Raw genomic sequence first — 17,498 nt, forward strand, 5'->3', positions numbered from 1 at the left:
GTGGCCACAGAGACTCCATTACCAACTGACTGCCTAGAGATGGCATGAGGGAACTGTGAGGGGAGGAACAACGTGCCCACACTTGAGGTCTTTGAATGCAGGCGACTTAGAAAGCACTTTTGTTCTAGTGATCTAAAAGTCCAGTTTCCTTTTTTACTGACCACAGCCCCAACATTATCTAAAAAACAAAATACTTTCTACTTTCCAATCACAAAGAATTCTTTCAAGCTTGCAAACTTTTCTGTGCTCTGCTTTCTATATTTGAAAATACCTCCTTCTCATTCTTCAAGGTCAAGTACTCAAATATGACAGTTGAGTACAATTAAAACCTATTGGTTTCACTGTTTTCCTTTGGTAAAATCCAGTTAATTGCCCCAGTAGAGCTGAGATTTATTAAAGCAAAGTCGAAGCTAAATCGAAAACCTTTCAGAAGAGCTGATGCCAGCAGGAAGGACCCCTGTGAGCTCATGACAGATGGGTCCCATGTTTATGTGGAGTCATCTTTTTTGGAAACTAGATTGTGGGGACACCAGACCTTGAGCAGAAACCCACTTCCCCTTCGGCCTGGGAGCAGGCAGCTGTGAGATAATGTTTACTGAAAACAATTCAGTACTATAAAGCTCTTGATAGGGCTCAGATAAGGGCTTGCTCACTGAAACACCATGACTTTGACACCCCCTATGGCTAGATGCTTCTTCCTGTTCCCCCTGCGGTGTCTCCCCGATTCTGGGGCCAGAGATTAAACCACCAGCCAGGAGGGTGAGAAGTCTGGGAGAGTTGTTGGAGAATTGTATGTAGATGGATGGCAGAAGTCCTTAAAAAGGGAAGCGTTTTTCCTTGGGGAGACTTCTCTCCTAAGCGGACTTGGGGGCTCCTCCTAAGCCAACTTGGGAAGCATAAAGTTTTCTTAAAGCAACCGACGGGTCTCTGTGTCATCTATCCCGACCACCTAGCTACATTCTCGGATGCAGGCTGCACAGCAGGTGCGACACTAGATCTCTTCAGTAGGAGAATGAGGAAGCCGAGGTATCCTCGATTCCTCATAGTACCAAAAGCCTGCAGAATTTTCCACAACTTAGAATTCACACTGCGGATTTGGTATTTAACATCTACTGTGCCATTTACCTCAACCACCAATTCATCATGGCCCTTCCAGAAAGGGCTTCCTAGTCTTTCTTCCCAGGCAAACGCTATGGAAATTCACATTAATCATTTCACACATCTTTCAGGATTGATAGCAATGATTTAGTCAGTTTCAAACCTCATCAAAGTGGCTTTCAGTTTTCTCAGAGTTGTGTGAAAAATTGTTCTAAGACTGGAATGATGAAAGAATAATTAATTAGCCGAATCAGTCCGATGTCAGTGATTTGCTCACATTGAGTTCAGCACTCCGATCACAATGTTCCCTTAGCATTTCCTGACTGACAGGCAGAAACCCCATGAGTCTGAACATTCTACATCAACAGCTAATGGGAATGTAACTGAGCGTTGATGTTTAAAAGCCCAGAGAACCTGTGAGATTAAATGCCGGTTGACCATAGGCCAGTTCACCGCTTCATACTAATGCTCGAGTCCACCACATGTTCGTTTGATTGGCTATGACCTTGTGGAAGTGCGGTGCTTTTGAAGCTATGGAATCTTTTGTAGAGAATGTAGAGGTTCGAGGACTTTCACATCAGCATGAACATCTATGCTCATTCATTTTATTGTTTATATTTTCAACTGTGTATTTATTATTATCTCATACAATACATCCCAACTGCAGTTTCCACTCAGTCACTCCTCCCAGTCCCCCTCCCACCTCCTGTGTCGCCCAGATCCACTCCCCAGAAAAGAGCCTGCTTCCTAGGAGTTGAGCAGGACTCTGGGAGAGAGAAACACAGGGAGTCACGATGTAGTCTCCAGAGGAGTAAAAGGTCCAGACCCTTTCTCCAGTAAGAGAAATACTTAGATTAACAATTATGGAGTAAATACTTATGTCAGAGATAGCCAGCAAGAAACTAAGCAAACTGCCAACAGTTTCATAAGTAATATAACCTCCTGTGTGTTTATTTGGGGACTGCAACTGTGGCAGAGCCCAAGTGGCTGGCGGGGGGGGGGGACACCAAAACGGCTGGCAAGGAAAAGGCTTCACTCTACACTACTCTTTCTAAGATTTTTATCATAAAGGGGTGTTGAATTTTGTCAAATACTTTTTCAGCATCTAATGTGATGATCATGTGTTTTATTTTTCTTTCAGTTTGTTTATATGGGGGATTACATTGATTGATTTTCCTGTTGAAGCATTCCCTGCATGTCTGGTCATGGTGGATAATCTTTTTGATGTGTTCTTGGATTCAGTTCATAAGGGTTTTATTGAATATTTATATATCTATGTTCATAAGGGAATTTTGTCTGTTGAATCTTTGTGTAGTATAGTTGTCAGGGTGACTGTGGCCTCATAAAATGAATTTGGCAGTGATACGCCTGTCTCTATTTTGTGGAATAATTTAAGGAATATTGGTATTAGCTCTTCTTTGAAAGTCCAGTATAATTTTGTGCTAAAACCATTTGACCCTGGGCTTTTTTGGGGGTGAGTGAGAGACTTTAATTACAGCTCCTATTTCCTTGAGGTCATATGTCTATTTAAATTGATATCTGATCTTGATTTAATTTTGGTAAATGATATGTATCAAGAAAATTGTCCATTTCTTTTTTATTTTCCAATTTTGTGGAGTACAGATTTTTAAAGTATGACCTAATGATTCTTTGGATTTTCTCTTGTCTGTTGTTATATCCCCTTTTAATTTCTGATTTTTTTAATTTGTATATGCTCTATCTTTTAATTTAGATAAGGATTTGTCATCTTGTTGACTTCTTCAAAGGACCAACTCTTTGTTTTGGTTCTTTGCATGGGTATCTTTGTTTCTATTTTATTGATTTCTGCCCTCAGTTTGATTACTTCCTGCCATCTACTCTTCTTGGGTGTGCTTACTTCTTTTTACTCTAGAGCTTTTGGTGTGCTGTTGTCAGTATATCTGCTTTTTTTTTTTTTTTTTGATTTTTCAAGACACGGTTTCTCTGTGTAGCTTTGTAGACCAGGCTGGCCTCAAACTCACAGAGATCCACCTGCCTCTGCCTCCTGAGTGCTGGGATTAAAGATGTGCACCACCACCGCCTGGCTGATCTGACAATTTTAGTGCTATGAACTTTCCTTGTGTCCCATAACTTTGGGTGAGCTGTATATTCATTTTCATTGAATTTGGCGACATCTTTAATTTCTTTATTTCTGTCTTGACCCAGTAATCACTCATAGAGAGTTGCTCAGTTTCCATGATGTGGGAAGACACCCTTGTCTAGTAGAGGTCACACTTCCCCATAGCCTGACAGTTTATCTCAATAGCTGGACAACATGGAGCTCCCTCCCTCCAGCAAAACTTCCAGAATTCCTCTATCTGCCCTTATCTGGACAATGTCCCTGGGCATAGAGAACTTACCTTATCTGAAAGCTACCCCTAAACCAGATTCCTGCCTCTGAACTAGATGCCTGATTCATCTTTGGCTTGAAGTTTGGCACAAGTTGTGGGGAGTTCTGCTATAGGACCCTACTGCCACAGATTAAGCCTTGTGATAGGAGTGTGCCACTTAATGCAAATTAGGGTTTGTCCCCAGGCTCCCCAATCCTTTGTATTCCTTATCCTGCAGAATAAAGTTGAGTTGATTTACCAAAATCTGTCTCCTTCGGTGTTCATAGGCCATGGACAAAACTCTCTGTTGCCTCTTTCTCCTCTCTCAGACTGATTGTTAATCCTGTTATTTTGTTGTTGTGGTGGTTGTTTGTGGTGGTGGTGGTAATGGTGATGGTTGTGGTGATATTTATGACTTAATAAAGATTGCTGCTTTGCTTTTCTGATCTTCAGCTTCAACCCCAACATCTGTCCCTGGGTTTACATTATTCATGCTACAGGTGATGGTGGTGGTGGTGTATGTTACTAAATATGTAAATACGACTTTCTTAGTCTATATAATGTTACTCATATATGTTTTCAGGGCTGACCCTTTGATATTAGATACCCAATCAGTGTGCTTTTCCCTGGAGAAGACTGTATCTCCCACTCTCAGCACCATAGTTATCTGTAGTTCTTTGTCTGGGGATGAGGCCTGTTGAGCTTTCCCCCCTCCCATGTTAGCATGCCTATTGGTGTATCCTTGTCAGAGTCTTATTTAGGCAGACTTCATAAGTGTAGCCTCTGGCATTCCTAAGAGACACAATCTTACAGTAAAGTCACTGTTCTTCTGGCTCTTACAGTCTTTCTACCCCCTTTCCCATGATATTCCCTTATACTTATGTGCAGGAGCTGTGTTGTAGATGTTCCATTGCAACTAGGCTCCACAACCCTACATAACTGGCTTTCTGTAATAATCTCCAGTTTTTGCAAAGAGAAGTTACCTTTATGAGAGTAGAGGACTACACTTACCTATGTGTATAAGGACAAGCATTTAGAGTGTAGTTAGGATATTAACCTTCTTCATCTCAGTTTTCTCCCCTGTAAAGGGGAGTTTTGACTTTAGTGACTTTCTGAAGGTCCAAACACTGATCAATTTATTATATCAGTTGAATTCTTTACTAACAGGTCCCTCGTTCTGCTAGAGATAAATAGGCATTCTAGAGCATGCATGGTACTTAATGTGTGTCTATATAGAGATTTTGAGTCCTACAGATGACAGTCTATGTACCAGAATTAGTTCAACATTTATGAAAACAATCAATAGCCCAAAGTAAATGGCAGTAGATAACAAATTCCTCAACCACAAGAAGATGCCTATGTACAAATTTTAGATACATTGAGGGATACTCAATGTGGAAGCTTGTTGGGAAACCACAAATGCAATCATGTTACTACAAGAGATTGTTTGCATGCATAATAACTGGCATGTGGGTATAAGTTGCTGAATTTTAAGTGATAAAGGTCTGAATATAAAAACTAAGGCTATGTGCCTATGAAAGGAAAGAAGTTTCCTTTAAAACACAAAATGGAAAAAGCTTTCCATCCACAAACACTTCATTTTTTCTGCAAAAGCCAGATAGAATTAACATACTATCACTAAATTGATGGTTGATTTTCTTGTGTCGTCATGAATGGCTTTTAAAGATTAAATGACTAGAGATATCGAAGATAAAAATGTTAACATACACATAAAACAAGCAACTAAACAAGAATCCTGGATGCCAGTAGTGAATACTATATCACACACACACACACACACACACACACACACACACACACACACACATATATATATATATATATATATATATTACAGTCATAACTTTCACTGTTGGAAGGAGATAGCAGGCTGGTGAGATGACTCAGCAGATAGAGGTCCTTATCACCAAGACTAAGGACCCAAATTTAATCCCCAGGACTCACATGGTGTAAGGAGAGAACCCAAACCTGCAGTTGTCTCTGACTTCCACATGTCTGCCCTGTTCTCTATTCACGCGCACATATATGTGTACAAATACACTAAATAAATATTTGAGCTTTTAAAATAAAAAGTATATACTGTAATTTACTATTAAATTACATTTTACAAGAACCTGTCTGGGTTGATTAACAACACACAATGTGTATTAAAATAATACACATTTGATATCTCAGCAAAGAAAATTAAATCCAACAATCCATGGTTTAAAAAAAAACAACAATGAAGAATTTGACCCTAGAAATTTTATTGGTATTTAGGGAATTAATAAAAAATTCTAAGATAACCTGGCTTGCTTTTTAAAGTCAAGATTCTAGAAAATCACACAAAACCTTGGATTTTTAGAGAGTTCAATAGAGAAAAGTAAACAGAAATATAACATCGTACATAATTCACTTAAAAATGTATGTGAGGTCAAAATTAACCTTTCTTCTCTTTATGAAAAAAGGTGTGTATGCTGGTGAAGATAAGCCATCTAGCAATATAGAAAAGGTGTTGTACAATGATGTTTATTACACTCATGAACTTAGCGTGGAGAATGGAGCACTATGAGAGAACATATTTGTAATCTCCTACTGCCATCTTATGTAGTGTCTTGTCACTGCACAGTACAAAAGAGGAAAATACATGAAGAGGCAACACCAGAAACATCTTCTAGAAACTGTATATGAAACTCATGCTCTTCACATAAAAATTGAATATCTATTACTTTATTACATAAAAATTAAATTTTTGTTGCTCAATTCTAAACTGCAATTACAATTATATTTTTAAAATTAAGCTACTGAGCAATTTATTTATAATTCCTTCCCTATCGATTCATTGAACTTATTTATGCTGGTCATATATACTATACTTTACTTCTGATCTATTGTAATGAAAAATGCTAGGTAACACTGCACATTAGCCAAATGTATGAGTAATGTAAAGCCCAAAAATTTTAAACGGATAATAATCAGATAGTAGACTAAGCTAAAGTGAAGATCTTCCCTCTCTCTCCAAACATTTAGCAATGCTGGGCAAAGTGTCTGGGAAAATGCATAGCAGTGCTACCAGAGAGCTAGCTAGCATGTAAGAGAAATCTTCAAATGTGATGCCACAGACAAGACAATCAATAGTAATATTAGGAGAAAACAGAAGAAACTGCAGAAATTTGTCTAAGGTGACTTCTGCAGCACATTGACAAATAGAGGTCATTTCCAAGGGGGATGCCTTCCTATCACAAGGTACTCATACCATAAATGCTGCAAAAGAGGAAGCCACTGCCCAGCAGAAAAAATGTGCATGCCATGAATAGCATATCAAGTGGAAAGAAGTCACTGCCAGGGATCCAAATAACAGAGCAATCCCAAGGGACTCTACAACGGGACATTTGAAATATTGATGTCTATTGAGGCAAAAATGTGACACATGGAAAAGAACTCGCAGATTTAAAACTAAAAAAGAATAAGTTTTGCAAATAATAAGTATAGCAGAATGGAAATAATTCTTAAATAACTTCAACTTTGGGGAAATAGTGAAAAAGAACCTCAACTTTAGTTGACTGTTTAGTGAAGCATTTTCTACTTGATATATTTTATTAAAAATTTATAAACATGAGTTAGTGATCTTTTAAAAAATCTTGTCTTTGTAAGACTCTTTCAACTTGAACAAATAAGAACAATTCTGATAAACCACAAGATGGCATGGGTAGTTAAGAAGGAGAATAATAAACTATATTAAGAAGTTACACACCAATAATGTATGTCCTTGGGTGCCTATATGGAATTAAGCAGATCTGGAATTAAGGCCAGCGGTTGCTACAAAGTCCCAAAAAAACTTCAGCTACCGAGCAAGATCTTACCTCATAAAAATTGTTTATACACACACATATATATCTATGGGAAGACTCTCTTGACATGAGTGCTAATAATGCTCAAACTCTTCTTTAAGCATATCCAAGGTACTTGAGGGGAAATTTAAGTTACTTTTCTCACTGAGGTAAAAAAGACAATTGGAACACACTCATACACAAAACAAAGATTCTATAATATCTAAGACAATAAACCTTAAAATATGCGATCTAATCAGGAAATAACTACCATTACTGACATCTACTGAGAAAGAATAAATCCTAATAAGATTATAAATGATTTTAGCTTTTCTCTTTGAGTCTTTACGAGGATGCCTGTGTACTATCTTCTGTGACAAAAGAATATCAAAATTCAAAACTAAGATACAACTGACATGGCTCAGATCATTAGCCTCAAGAAGGGTGCTAGGTAGATGTAGAAATGCTCTAGATCTTAGATATGTAGGAAAAGTCCTTCCATAGTTATTTCTATTTTAGTAGTGTCTAACAGGTGATTAACTACTAATACAGAATAATGGAATATCAATATACTTGATGACCTCTGTTTATCATAACAACTTCTTTAGTAGCACTTGTGAATGCCAGGAAAGATGAAAAATAAGTTCTTTGTACAAATAAAACCTTCAAATAAATCTTAATAAAGAAAAGTGACATTTTACTGGTCATTCCCCTCTTTAAAAAGCAAAGTGGAAATAACAGCAATTATGCCACTTCCTAGTTCTTAAAATAATTTCATTATTATAAAAAAGGTATTATAATAAACACATAGGAACAACTATGAATAATAGCCATATTATGTTTAATCATAAAACAGAACTACAAAACCTGATTAACGTGTTACAAAGGAATATAATAAAGTAATTCTTCCACAAACAACAATAAATCCACATTGATGACTGTAAAAAATTCAGTCACAATAATCTTTGATGGTTCTTGATATGACAATGTCACACACATAATAGTACATATGTAAGATCAATTACCAGCCTTGTTTACTAAGGTATAAGTACCTACATAAACTGCTGTCAACTCAAGTTTTAAGTACTAAGTCACTCCAAACCACGAAAATCTGGCCCTGGTTGCCTACAGCTAATGGAATTATGCACTATATAACCCAGGTAATTCTTCTAATTCTATATTTTGTACATTTGGCTCAAGCTTTATAACCTAAACTCAAGAGACTGGGCTTGGGAAATTTTGCATTGATAGCATCCTGTTATTAATGCTAATGGACAGAGAATTCAGTGATGAGAAGCTAATAGAAGCGAGCTTAAAAAATAAAGGAAAACACATGGTGAATTAGTGGATCTCAACCTTCGTTAAAAATGCAAATCTCCTACTAGTCTATTAAAAAAGCATCAGGGACTCAGTGGTTAACAGCACTGGCTGCTTTTGTAGAGGATACAGAACAGTAACTACACAGTGGCTCACAACTATCTATAACTCCAATTCCAAATGATTCAATACCCTTTTCAGGCTTCCATGAGCACTGCACATACATGGTGCACAGACACACATGAAACCAAAACACTTACATACATAAAATATAAATAAACCCTTTCATAATGTCTTAAATTCCAGATCAACTAAATCAGAATCTGTAGAAACTGATCCGTGTTGTTTTCTCTTGACCCATGAGAATATTCTAACACACAGGTTTTAAAAGCATAGCAACAGAGAAGATCAAACAAATAACATTATTCAGGTTGAAAATATTTACAGCAGAGACCTGTGTTCTAAACCAAAAAGAAGCTGAAAAGAGGAAAAAAACCACAAATATAACAATTTTTGAAGCACCAGAGTATAATGTAGACAGTTAGTAGTAGCTGCAGCACCAAGAAGTTTGTGAGTGACTGACGGCTAAGACACTGAAAGTGTCTAAAGCAACGCTCCTCCCTGGGGCTCTTACTCCTCCAGGAGTAATAAATGCAGTATGAAAGGAAAATAGATTTCATGTTGACTTCACCCTGTCTTCTATGTTATTTTCTTTGAACTGTGTTGATTAAAAAAGAAAGGCATTTGGAATTTCATTTGATTGCATACCAAAACTAAATTAAATATGTAGCATTTACATGCAAAAATTCTATCTTTCCAATACTCCAATTTCACAAATAACATGTTTAATACCCATCAGTTTCTTTTAAACAGACTTATAAAAAACTGTCTTCTAATTGTTCAGGTTGCTTTTCAGGCCATCTCTATCTAACTTCCAATAAATTTTGCATTTAACTGAATGTAGGTCTAACAGAACCTTACCAGATTGTAGTAAGCGAGATTAATATTGATTGTATTATTAATGTAACCCACATTAACATTATTAATGCTGGCTATTAGTATTTTTTGATAATTTTATCATTATAAATATTTCTAGCATTTATATTACTATTGGCTTCTATAGCTATTAACACTGGTATTTTCATAATCTTCACTTCCATGTTCCTACCTAGTATAAAATTCAGAGGTAATAAAGCCTCTGAAACTATATAAATATAGAATCATCTGACAAGGGAGGTCAATGCAATATGGAAACTAATATATTTATTTACCAGAGAACTTACACACAAGCTGGGAAGATCAGAAGCATGGCCCACTTCCAAGAGAGAGAACTTTGCTTTCCCTTTTCCTTTTATATCCTTACCTGCCCAGTAAGGGCTCACCCCTATGATCATCTTTATGTTTTATTTTAATTGTGTGTGTGTATACAGGTGCTGATGGAGGTCAGAAGAGGGTATTGCTAGAGTTGCAGTTGCAAGTAGTTATGAACTTCTTGATGTGGGTACTATGTCCTCTGCAAGAATAGCAAAGACTGTTGACCACAGGTCCATCTCTGAAACAACTAGGACCATTTTTATGTAAATAACACTAGGAGTGTAACAGACTAGATTTCAATCTTGACTGTGCTGGGTAACTGTGGACAATAAACTCACCTTTCCACACCGTTTCTGTAACTGTAAAGCTGAGGCAATGAGTTGATCTGAGAACTTTTGAGAAAATTAAATGAGATAGGATCCGTTCAGTATTTGTTAATAAATGTTCACTACAAATGTTCACTAGATAGATAAAACAAGGGAATCATCTGCTTCTGTCAAGAGAAAATAAATAATGGACTGTGGAACACAAAATGAAGTTACCTTAATGAGTTTTTCATTTTTGTACTGATAAAAACATGTAGCCACCAAGAAAATGGAAATAAAAAATATATTAATGGTTGTTGTAAGAGAGAGTCATTTTCTTCCATGGTGGAGCCACTGATGTACTAACTTGGAAGGCTAAAAAGCTCAAACATAAAAGAAAGTGGTAACAAGGAATAGAGGTAAATACAATCACAATTCATTGTATATATGTAAGAAAATGTCAAAGATTTAAAAAAAAACCTTAGCTACACAAGTGTTATTAAAGATAGTTTGATAAAATCGGTATCTGATACAGTGAGTCTTCAGTTAATCTCAAATTCATAAGTAAATAAATCACTAAAAGAATAATAATGTAGTTTCATTGTTTTGATGGACCAGAAATAAATATATGTATATATGTATACATACATACATATATATATATATATATATATATATATATATATATATATATATAGCACTTCCTATGTTACAATTTTGTGGCAATGGGATGACTGTGCTTTTTTACCAGGTGTGTGATAAATTCTGTCAGGCTGAATTGGAGAGAATGTTTGGAATAGTAGGAATCTTATGGTTTGAAACTTTTTGAAGTGTTAATGGGTTTTTGCTTCAGGAAGGAAAATAAGTACTTGTCAACTTGGGTCAGATCATGCATTTCAAGAGTAGCATTCACAAACCTCTTGGCAAAGATGAAATCTAAAGGCCAGAACAGATTAGTTCCCACAAAAAATGCTCTATATGTTATGCAAAAGAACATGAAATATCTGGCATGATTTGTAATAAAGAAGTATGCAAAAGATGTGTGAGTGTAGTCTATATCATGACATCTTGTCGCTGTTTGAAAATAAGACCAATGGTTGAAAGTATCAGTCACTTTGATTTTTAATCTTGTGAAAAAAGCTTCTGTGACAGAGGTGTCAAGTATGAAGGCTCAGCACACATACCACAAAAGACAGATGAGCAAGCTGACATTAAATAAGTTGAGTAACTTGGCCAAGTTCATAGAGCTCCAGGGTAGAGATGGAAAGAGAATGTGATAGGCCCTAGCATGCTGTCTTCTTCTGCTGGGATTCAAAGAATCCTAACATAACACAAACTGTTAAACTTGATCTCAGGAATGGTATAGTTTCTTTGTTCAAAAAAATCCTGATGTTTCCTAAAGTCCTTAGGAAGAAACAGATGAAGATTAATATTCAAATTAAACATGAATCTCTTGATGAAGATAAATGACTAAAACCAGGAAGAAGATATTTGTTCAGTAAGAGAGTTCTCTACAGGAAGAAGGGTCAGTTGAAGGTGATAATGCAGACTTCTCACATCTGTGACTTCTCAATTTTGTTCTCAGGTGATAATGCAGACTTCTCACATCTGTGACTTCTCAATTTTGTTCTCAGCTAAAATCTGTTATAGTGTATTGATTAAAAGCTTAAACATGAGAGTGAGACTTTAAGTCAAACCTCACCTAGGCATGTAACAGGGCTTTCCATTTAACCTTAACAGGATTCTGTTTTCTCATTTTTAAAATGAGAATCTAAATGAGAATCAAGGTCCTAAGGAGATGGCACCTGCTATATGCAAGCATGAGGACCTGATTTTTTTTTAACTCGAGGACCCATGTGAAAGGCCAGGCACAATGGCACACATCTATAATCTCAGCACTGGGATGATGGAAATAGAGATGCTGAGGTGCCTATCCAGACAGGCCTGTCTAATCATGAATGTCAGGTTCAGTGAAGGATCCTATTTCCAAAACTAAAGTGGGTAGCAATGGAGAAAGACACAAAATGTTGATCTCTGGCCTACTTACACATGAACATGTCCACAGGTATAAATACATTTGCATGTACACATGAACATACACAGACACACAGACACAGACACACACACACACACAAATGAGAATATATCTCATGTTTTTGCAGTAATTAAAACACCTATCTTATGGAAAGAATCTGTAACAACACCTGGGCATTCGTAAATGTTATAGTTATTAACATCACTTTTCCCACTTAGACTCCTAAGAGTCATTCATCAAAACTCAGGGAAAAAATTATAACCTCAATAATATTTAAACCTCTCAAAACAAGATGTTTATTGTGTTCTATAAAAATTTGTTCCCCTAGAACACGACTGTCTCTGACTCTTACAGGCCTACTAGTCATGCTGGGTCACGTCGCCCAACCTTAATCACGGGAAGGTGCTTAGTCTTGCTGCAACTTGATGTGTCATGTTTTGTTGAAACTTGTGGGAGACTCACCCTTTCCTGGATAGAGTCAGGGGACAGAGGGATAATGAAGAAAGGGACTAGGAGTAGAGGACGGATGGGAAACTGCAGCCGGGATGTAAAAATAAATAAATAAAAATTTAAAAATTGTATTCCTTAAAAGTAAAATTACACTTCTTGAAAGTATTTTCATATCATTAAATTTTTCTACTTATAGTGCTTTATTCAAATATACTTTTACTTAATAATAATTAGTAAGCAGGGCAGTGATGGATCACACCTTTAATACCATCACTTAGGAGGCAAAGGCAGGAGGATATCTGAGTTCAAGACCAGCCTTGTCTACAGAGAAAGTTCCAGGAAAGTCAGGGCTACACAGAGAAACCCTGTCTTGAAAAATCAAAGTAATAAGAAAATAATTATTAATGATAATTCAAAAATGAAATAATACAAATGTCATTTCTATGTATTTGAGTTCATTTGAGCTTTTTTTTCCATTGATGTGATAAAACACTGACCAAAACCAACTTACAGAGGAAGGGGTTTATTATGTTGTACAGGATAGAGTCCACCACCAAGGGAAGTCAGGTCAGGAGCTCAAATAGGAACACAGAGGCAGGAAATAAAGCAGAGACTGTGGAGGATGCTGTTTACTAGTCTACTTAACTTGCTTTTTATACAACCCAGATTTTCTGGGTGTTTTATGCCTTTATTTTTCATAATTAACATTTTCTTTAACTAAGCTATCCATTCTACCTTGTCTTCAGAATTGAAATTTTCTCTCCCATGTCTTAATCTGTTGATGAGGCATACTTCTGAAGGTGTTTTTGTCCGGTTTGTGTTTTCTTTAGTGAGTCTATTTCTTTTTAAGTTCTACTTTTATATTTTGAACTAAAGGGTTTGACCATCAAGTTGGGAAGATGTTAGGGCGGACACAGAGTCGGGCATTGAATAAAGCTCTTTTTGGATCCTACCTTCAGATGCCCGGAGCAGATGCAAGATCACCCTGACTCTGGGCAACAGGTTATCTGGGGCTAGTCTCAGCAACAGTTCAGTATTTGTGCTTCAGAAACCAGAAACCTTGAAACAGACCAGTGAATTGTTGCAACAAGTATTTGTATGTAATGCTGTTTGGGAAAAAACATACACTGTGTAACACAGTGCAGCTTGCAAAGCCACTTCAATGAATGAACGTGAGCTGGAGCGTGGGAAGGCTGGTGAACAGAGTGGCATGCATATGTCAGAGAGAGGCAGAACTAGACGGTGCTGACAGCAGGTGTGGAAGCATGGCTGCTGTGGATGGAAGGAGCATGTCATCCTGAGGAGTGCAGGCAGGGTAGCGTGCAGCAGTCTGGAGCTCACAGAGCCTCTGCCCCTCAACATGCCTTGCAGCTGCATGTGCAATTGCCCTCCCGTGAGCAACAGCACGAAGTCCACGGTGGAGAAGGATTCATTTTCTGGATTGGGCCTCCTCAAAAGACTTCCATGTCCACACTGCCTCCGGAGGCCATGTTGGTGTCCTTGGTCCACATTAATGCCAGAGGCCATGTGGCTGTCCTTTGGTATCTGTAATCTGGCCATGATGTCACTGGGGACCATGTTGAGGTCTGTGTTCTATGTTGTTCCTGGCTGTTATGGGCTTATGGGCAAGGAAGTTTCTTTTGCAATGGTGTCGACGACTGTAGACTCATAACTGAGAGCAAGAGATATTGAAGGTTTCTGTGACAACCCGCTGCTCCCCACAAAAGAAATAGTCTAGACAGAAAGCCATTGAAGAGTCCTCAAAAATTGTGACAGGGATGCTGAAGTGTAGCTCCTCACAGTTGATGGCTTCTGGCATGGGCAAAAGGCCTCAGTTATCTTTAAGGAGTTGGCCACTGGGAGTTTGACTATGCTCCAATGAAAATATGGGCAACACAAATTGAACTTGGAATACATGTGGTTTTCTGTTTTCTTTTGGCGGTAAGGACACAAAGGTGGTAGGGTGAACCTGAGAGAAATGGAAAGCGAGTGTGAACGGGTGTACTGTGTAAAGTTCCCAAACAATTAATAAAAATGTCATGTTGGACAAATGATCTTCACTGTGAATATATGAATTCTCAGAACATAATTAGGTGGAAATCGATCATCACATCAGTGACTCCCAGGAAGAGCTTCTATATGAAAAGTACTGTGGAAACTGAAGTTGCAGAGAAGTTTCAAGAATTCTATGCTATCTCCAGAGCAGTGCTGCCTTAATAAAAAAAAACTGCGCATCTGATATAATTTGCATATGATGCATCTCTGATGACTTAGTGATACAGATTTTGTTTACTCCATGTCTCTTCTTTCAGAACAACAAGAAAAATAATTTGGATGCATATTCTTGATTCAATCAATTTAGTAGTTACCTTGTTCAAAATGGTTGTTAATGGCTGAGTCTTAACTCTGAGGAAGAAGCTGAACAAATAGATGCATTCATTCCATCCATTCTCCTCTGAAAAACTCATAAATCATCCAGGCATATCTACTCTTATTTATTATATAGTTTTGTCACTAAGAACTCATCTCCCCTTCTTCTAAAATTACTTTTATCCATTTTTCTGCTTCAGAATTCATGACTTGCCAAAATTACAGTTTTAAAATGAGATGTTTCTATCTGTTTAAATTCTCATTTCTTTAATTGCCAATACATTGTGTAAACTTTTTCTTCTTAGTGTTACCGGCCACCATCGTTCTGTACTTTGGGTCTTCAGGAATTGACCCGTGCTCTGTCTGTCCTACTCCTTTTCATTTGCGGAAGTCCTAAGCCCAATGTGCCTGTGTTTGGAGACAGAGCCTTTAAATAGGTAATTAAGGTTAACTTAATTAAGTGCCGGTCTCTACTCCATGTAATAGGACACACCATGGATGGTATGCATAGGGCACAGAAGCAAGGTCCTGTGAAAGCAGCTGTTGCAAGCCAGAATACCTCAGAAGTCAAACCCACTGATGCCGTGATCTTGAACTCTGAGAATATGAAGTTGTGCTAGGCATCAGTCAAAACTGGATCCTGTTAAGTTTATCTCTGTATTCCTTGTCTATTTGGTTTGGGGGGGGGTTGGGGGAAGGACAGCACTGTAAACATCTAGACACTAGCCCCTTTATACATCATATTACAAATACTTATTTCCCCTCTTGTTTGTTTTTGGTGAACATACTTCTAATCTTTTGGTGTAGTCAATTTTTTCCAGAGTTTTCCTTTATGGTTGCTTCAGCATCTAAAATATGCTTAATAAATAAAGCTTTCTTCATTCCTCAGAATTACATGTAGGTACATATTTTTTCTTTTGAATGTTATTTTCAGTGTATCACATGATATTCAGATCTATTTCTTCAACACAGCTAGCCAATAATACAACTTAATCATTTTTCCACCAATCTGAAAAATTTATAGTACTCTACACATCTATGGTTTTCTTTTCTTTTTCCTTTTTAAGCCTATGACATCATTCATTCATTAAAGTCACTTGAATCCAAGCCAGAGAACCTTTCAATCCCTGTGGTCCATCAAAAAAAAATCCTCCAATTTTAAGAGATAGTTTTGTTGCCTTGAGTTGCAAAATATATGTATATATATGTATATGGCGGAAGTTTTAAAATTATTATAGTATATATTCTCATCTGACAATAAACATCAAACTAAAGAATCGCCTGGTGGTGGTGGCGGCACATGCCTTTAATCCTAGCACTTTGCAGGCCAGCCTGGTCTACAGAGCTAGTTCCAGGACAGCTAGGGCTATGACACAGAGAAACCGTGTCTCAAAAAAAAAAAATCTAAAGAATTATGTTAACCTAATGATGGCCCCAAGGAAGAGATTACCACCTAATATAGCTGAATTGCCATCCAGTTTTTTTAAATTTTAAGGAAAAAAAAATCACGAAGATGGTTGACCTTTCCAAGTTTCTATAAGAAACTACTTCCTACCTCCCCGGCCCCCCAAACAAAAATTGTCTCCTCCCGAATCTGGTAATAAAATTATAGTAAACAGAGCAGCTGTCTTCAGAAAGACTTGGTGATTGAGAAAATGACTGTAGGCCGGGTGTGTTGGTTTTGAATCTCTGCACTCCAGGGGTAGAGAGGGAGAAGGGGAGGTGGGGAGGGGGAGAGTGAAAGGAGAAAGAGATAGAGGGAGAGGGAGAGGTACAGGAACGGGGGGGGGGGGAGGGGGAGGGACAGGGAGGGGAGGGGAGAGGAGAAGGGGAGATGCGTGGGGAAGAATACTATTATGGGACGCCTTGAAGGAGGAAAGCTCAACTTTTCATTATAGAGGCTCTATCAAGAGATGGGTAGAAACCTTATCCGAAGTCGGTCAGGTAAACACGGCTCCAGGCCAGTGAGGCAGGTTCTCATGCCTGACCCTGTCTCCAAGCCGGGGAGAGGAAGGTATACTACACAAGGTCCAGGCACGCCTGTCGTTAACCATGCCGAGCATCCACGCTCAGGACCAGCACTTCCCAAAGGGTTTTAGAATTTGAGACGACAGTCATTCCAAAGATCGTAGCTACCCCCAACAGCCATCCCGTTTCCTGTTTTCCCACGTGCCCGCGGTCTGCAGGTGTGAGAAAACAGCACTGTCCCGGAAAAACTGACTCAAAGAACCACACTTACTGCCCCGAGTCTCATTGGCAGAACGCGGTTTATCTCAAGACAAGTTAGAGGATGGGAGCCTGACAAACTAGGAGGCCGACCTGCACCATAAAACCCAGGAAGGCAGGGTCGGGGTGGGGGGATCATACACTCCGGTTACGGAGGCCACGTCTCCATGTCCCCGTGGGGACTGGGAGGGGGCGGGCAAGGTCA

At 38.1% G+C, this 17,498-nt stretch overlaps 1 long non-coding RNA gene across 1 annotated transcript; it reads right to left on the minus strand.

Moving 5' to 3' along the window:
* Positions 1-13,204: 13,204 nt before the first annotated feature.
* On the minus strand, positions 13,205-17,298 carry LOC121137640. The gene is made up of 2 exons (XR_005874928.1): positions 16,993-17,298; positions 13,205-14,666 (listed from the first exon to the last, which is right to left on the minus strand). It is a non-coding gene; the product is annotated as an uncharacterized LOC121137640 (long non-coding RNA).
* Positions 17,299-17,498: the final 200 nt, after the last annotated feature.

Source organism: Mesocricetus auratus, unplaced genomic scaffold (genome assembly GCF_017639785.1).
Source record: "Mesocricetus auratus isolate SY011 unplaced genomic scaffold, BCM_Maur_2.0 Super-Scaffold_100691, whole genome shotgun sequence".
Taxonomy (NCBI): Eukaryota; Metazoa; Chordata; class Mammalia; order Rodentia; family Cricetidae; genus Mesocricetus; species Mesocricetus auratus.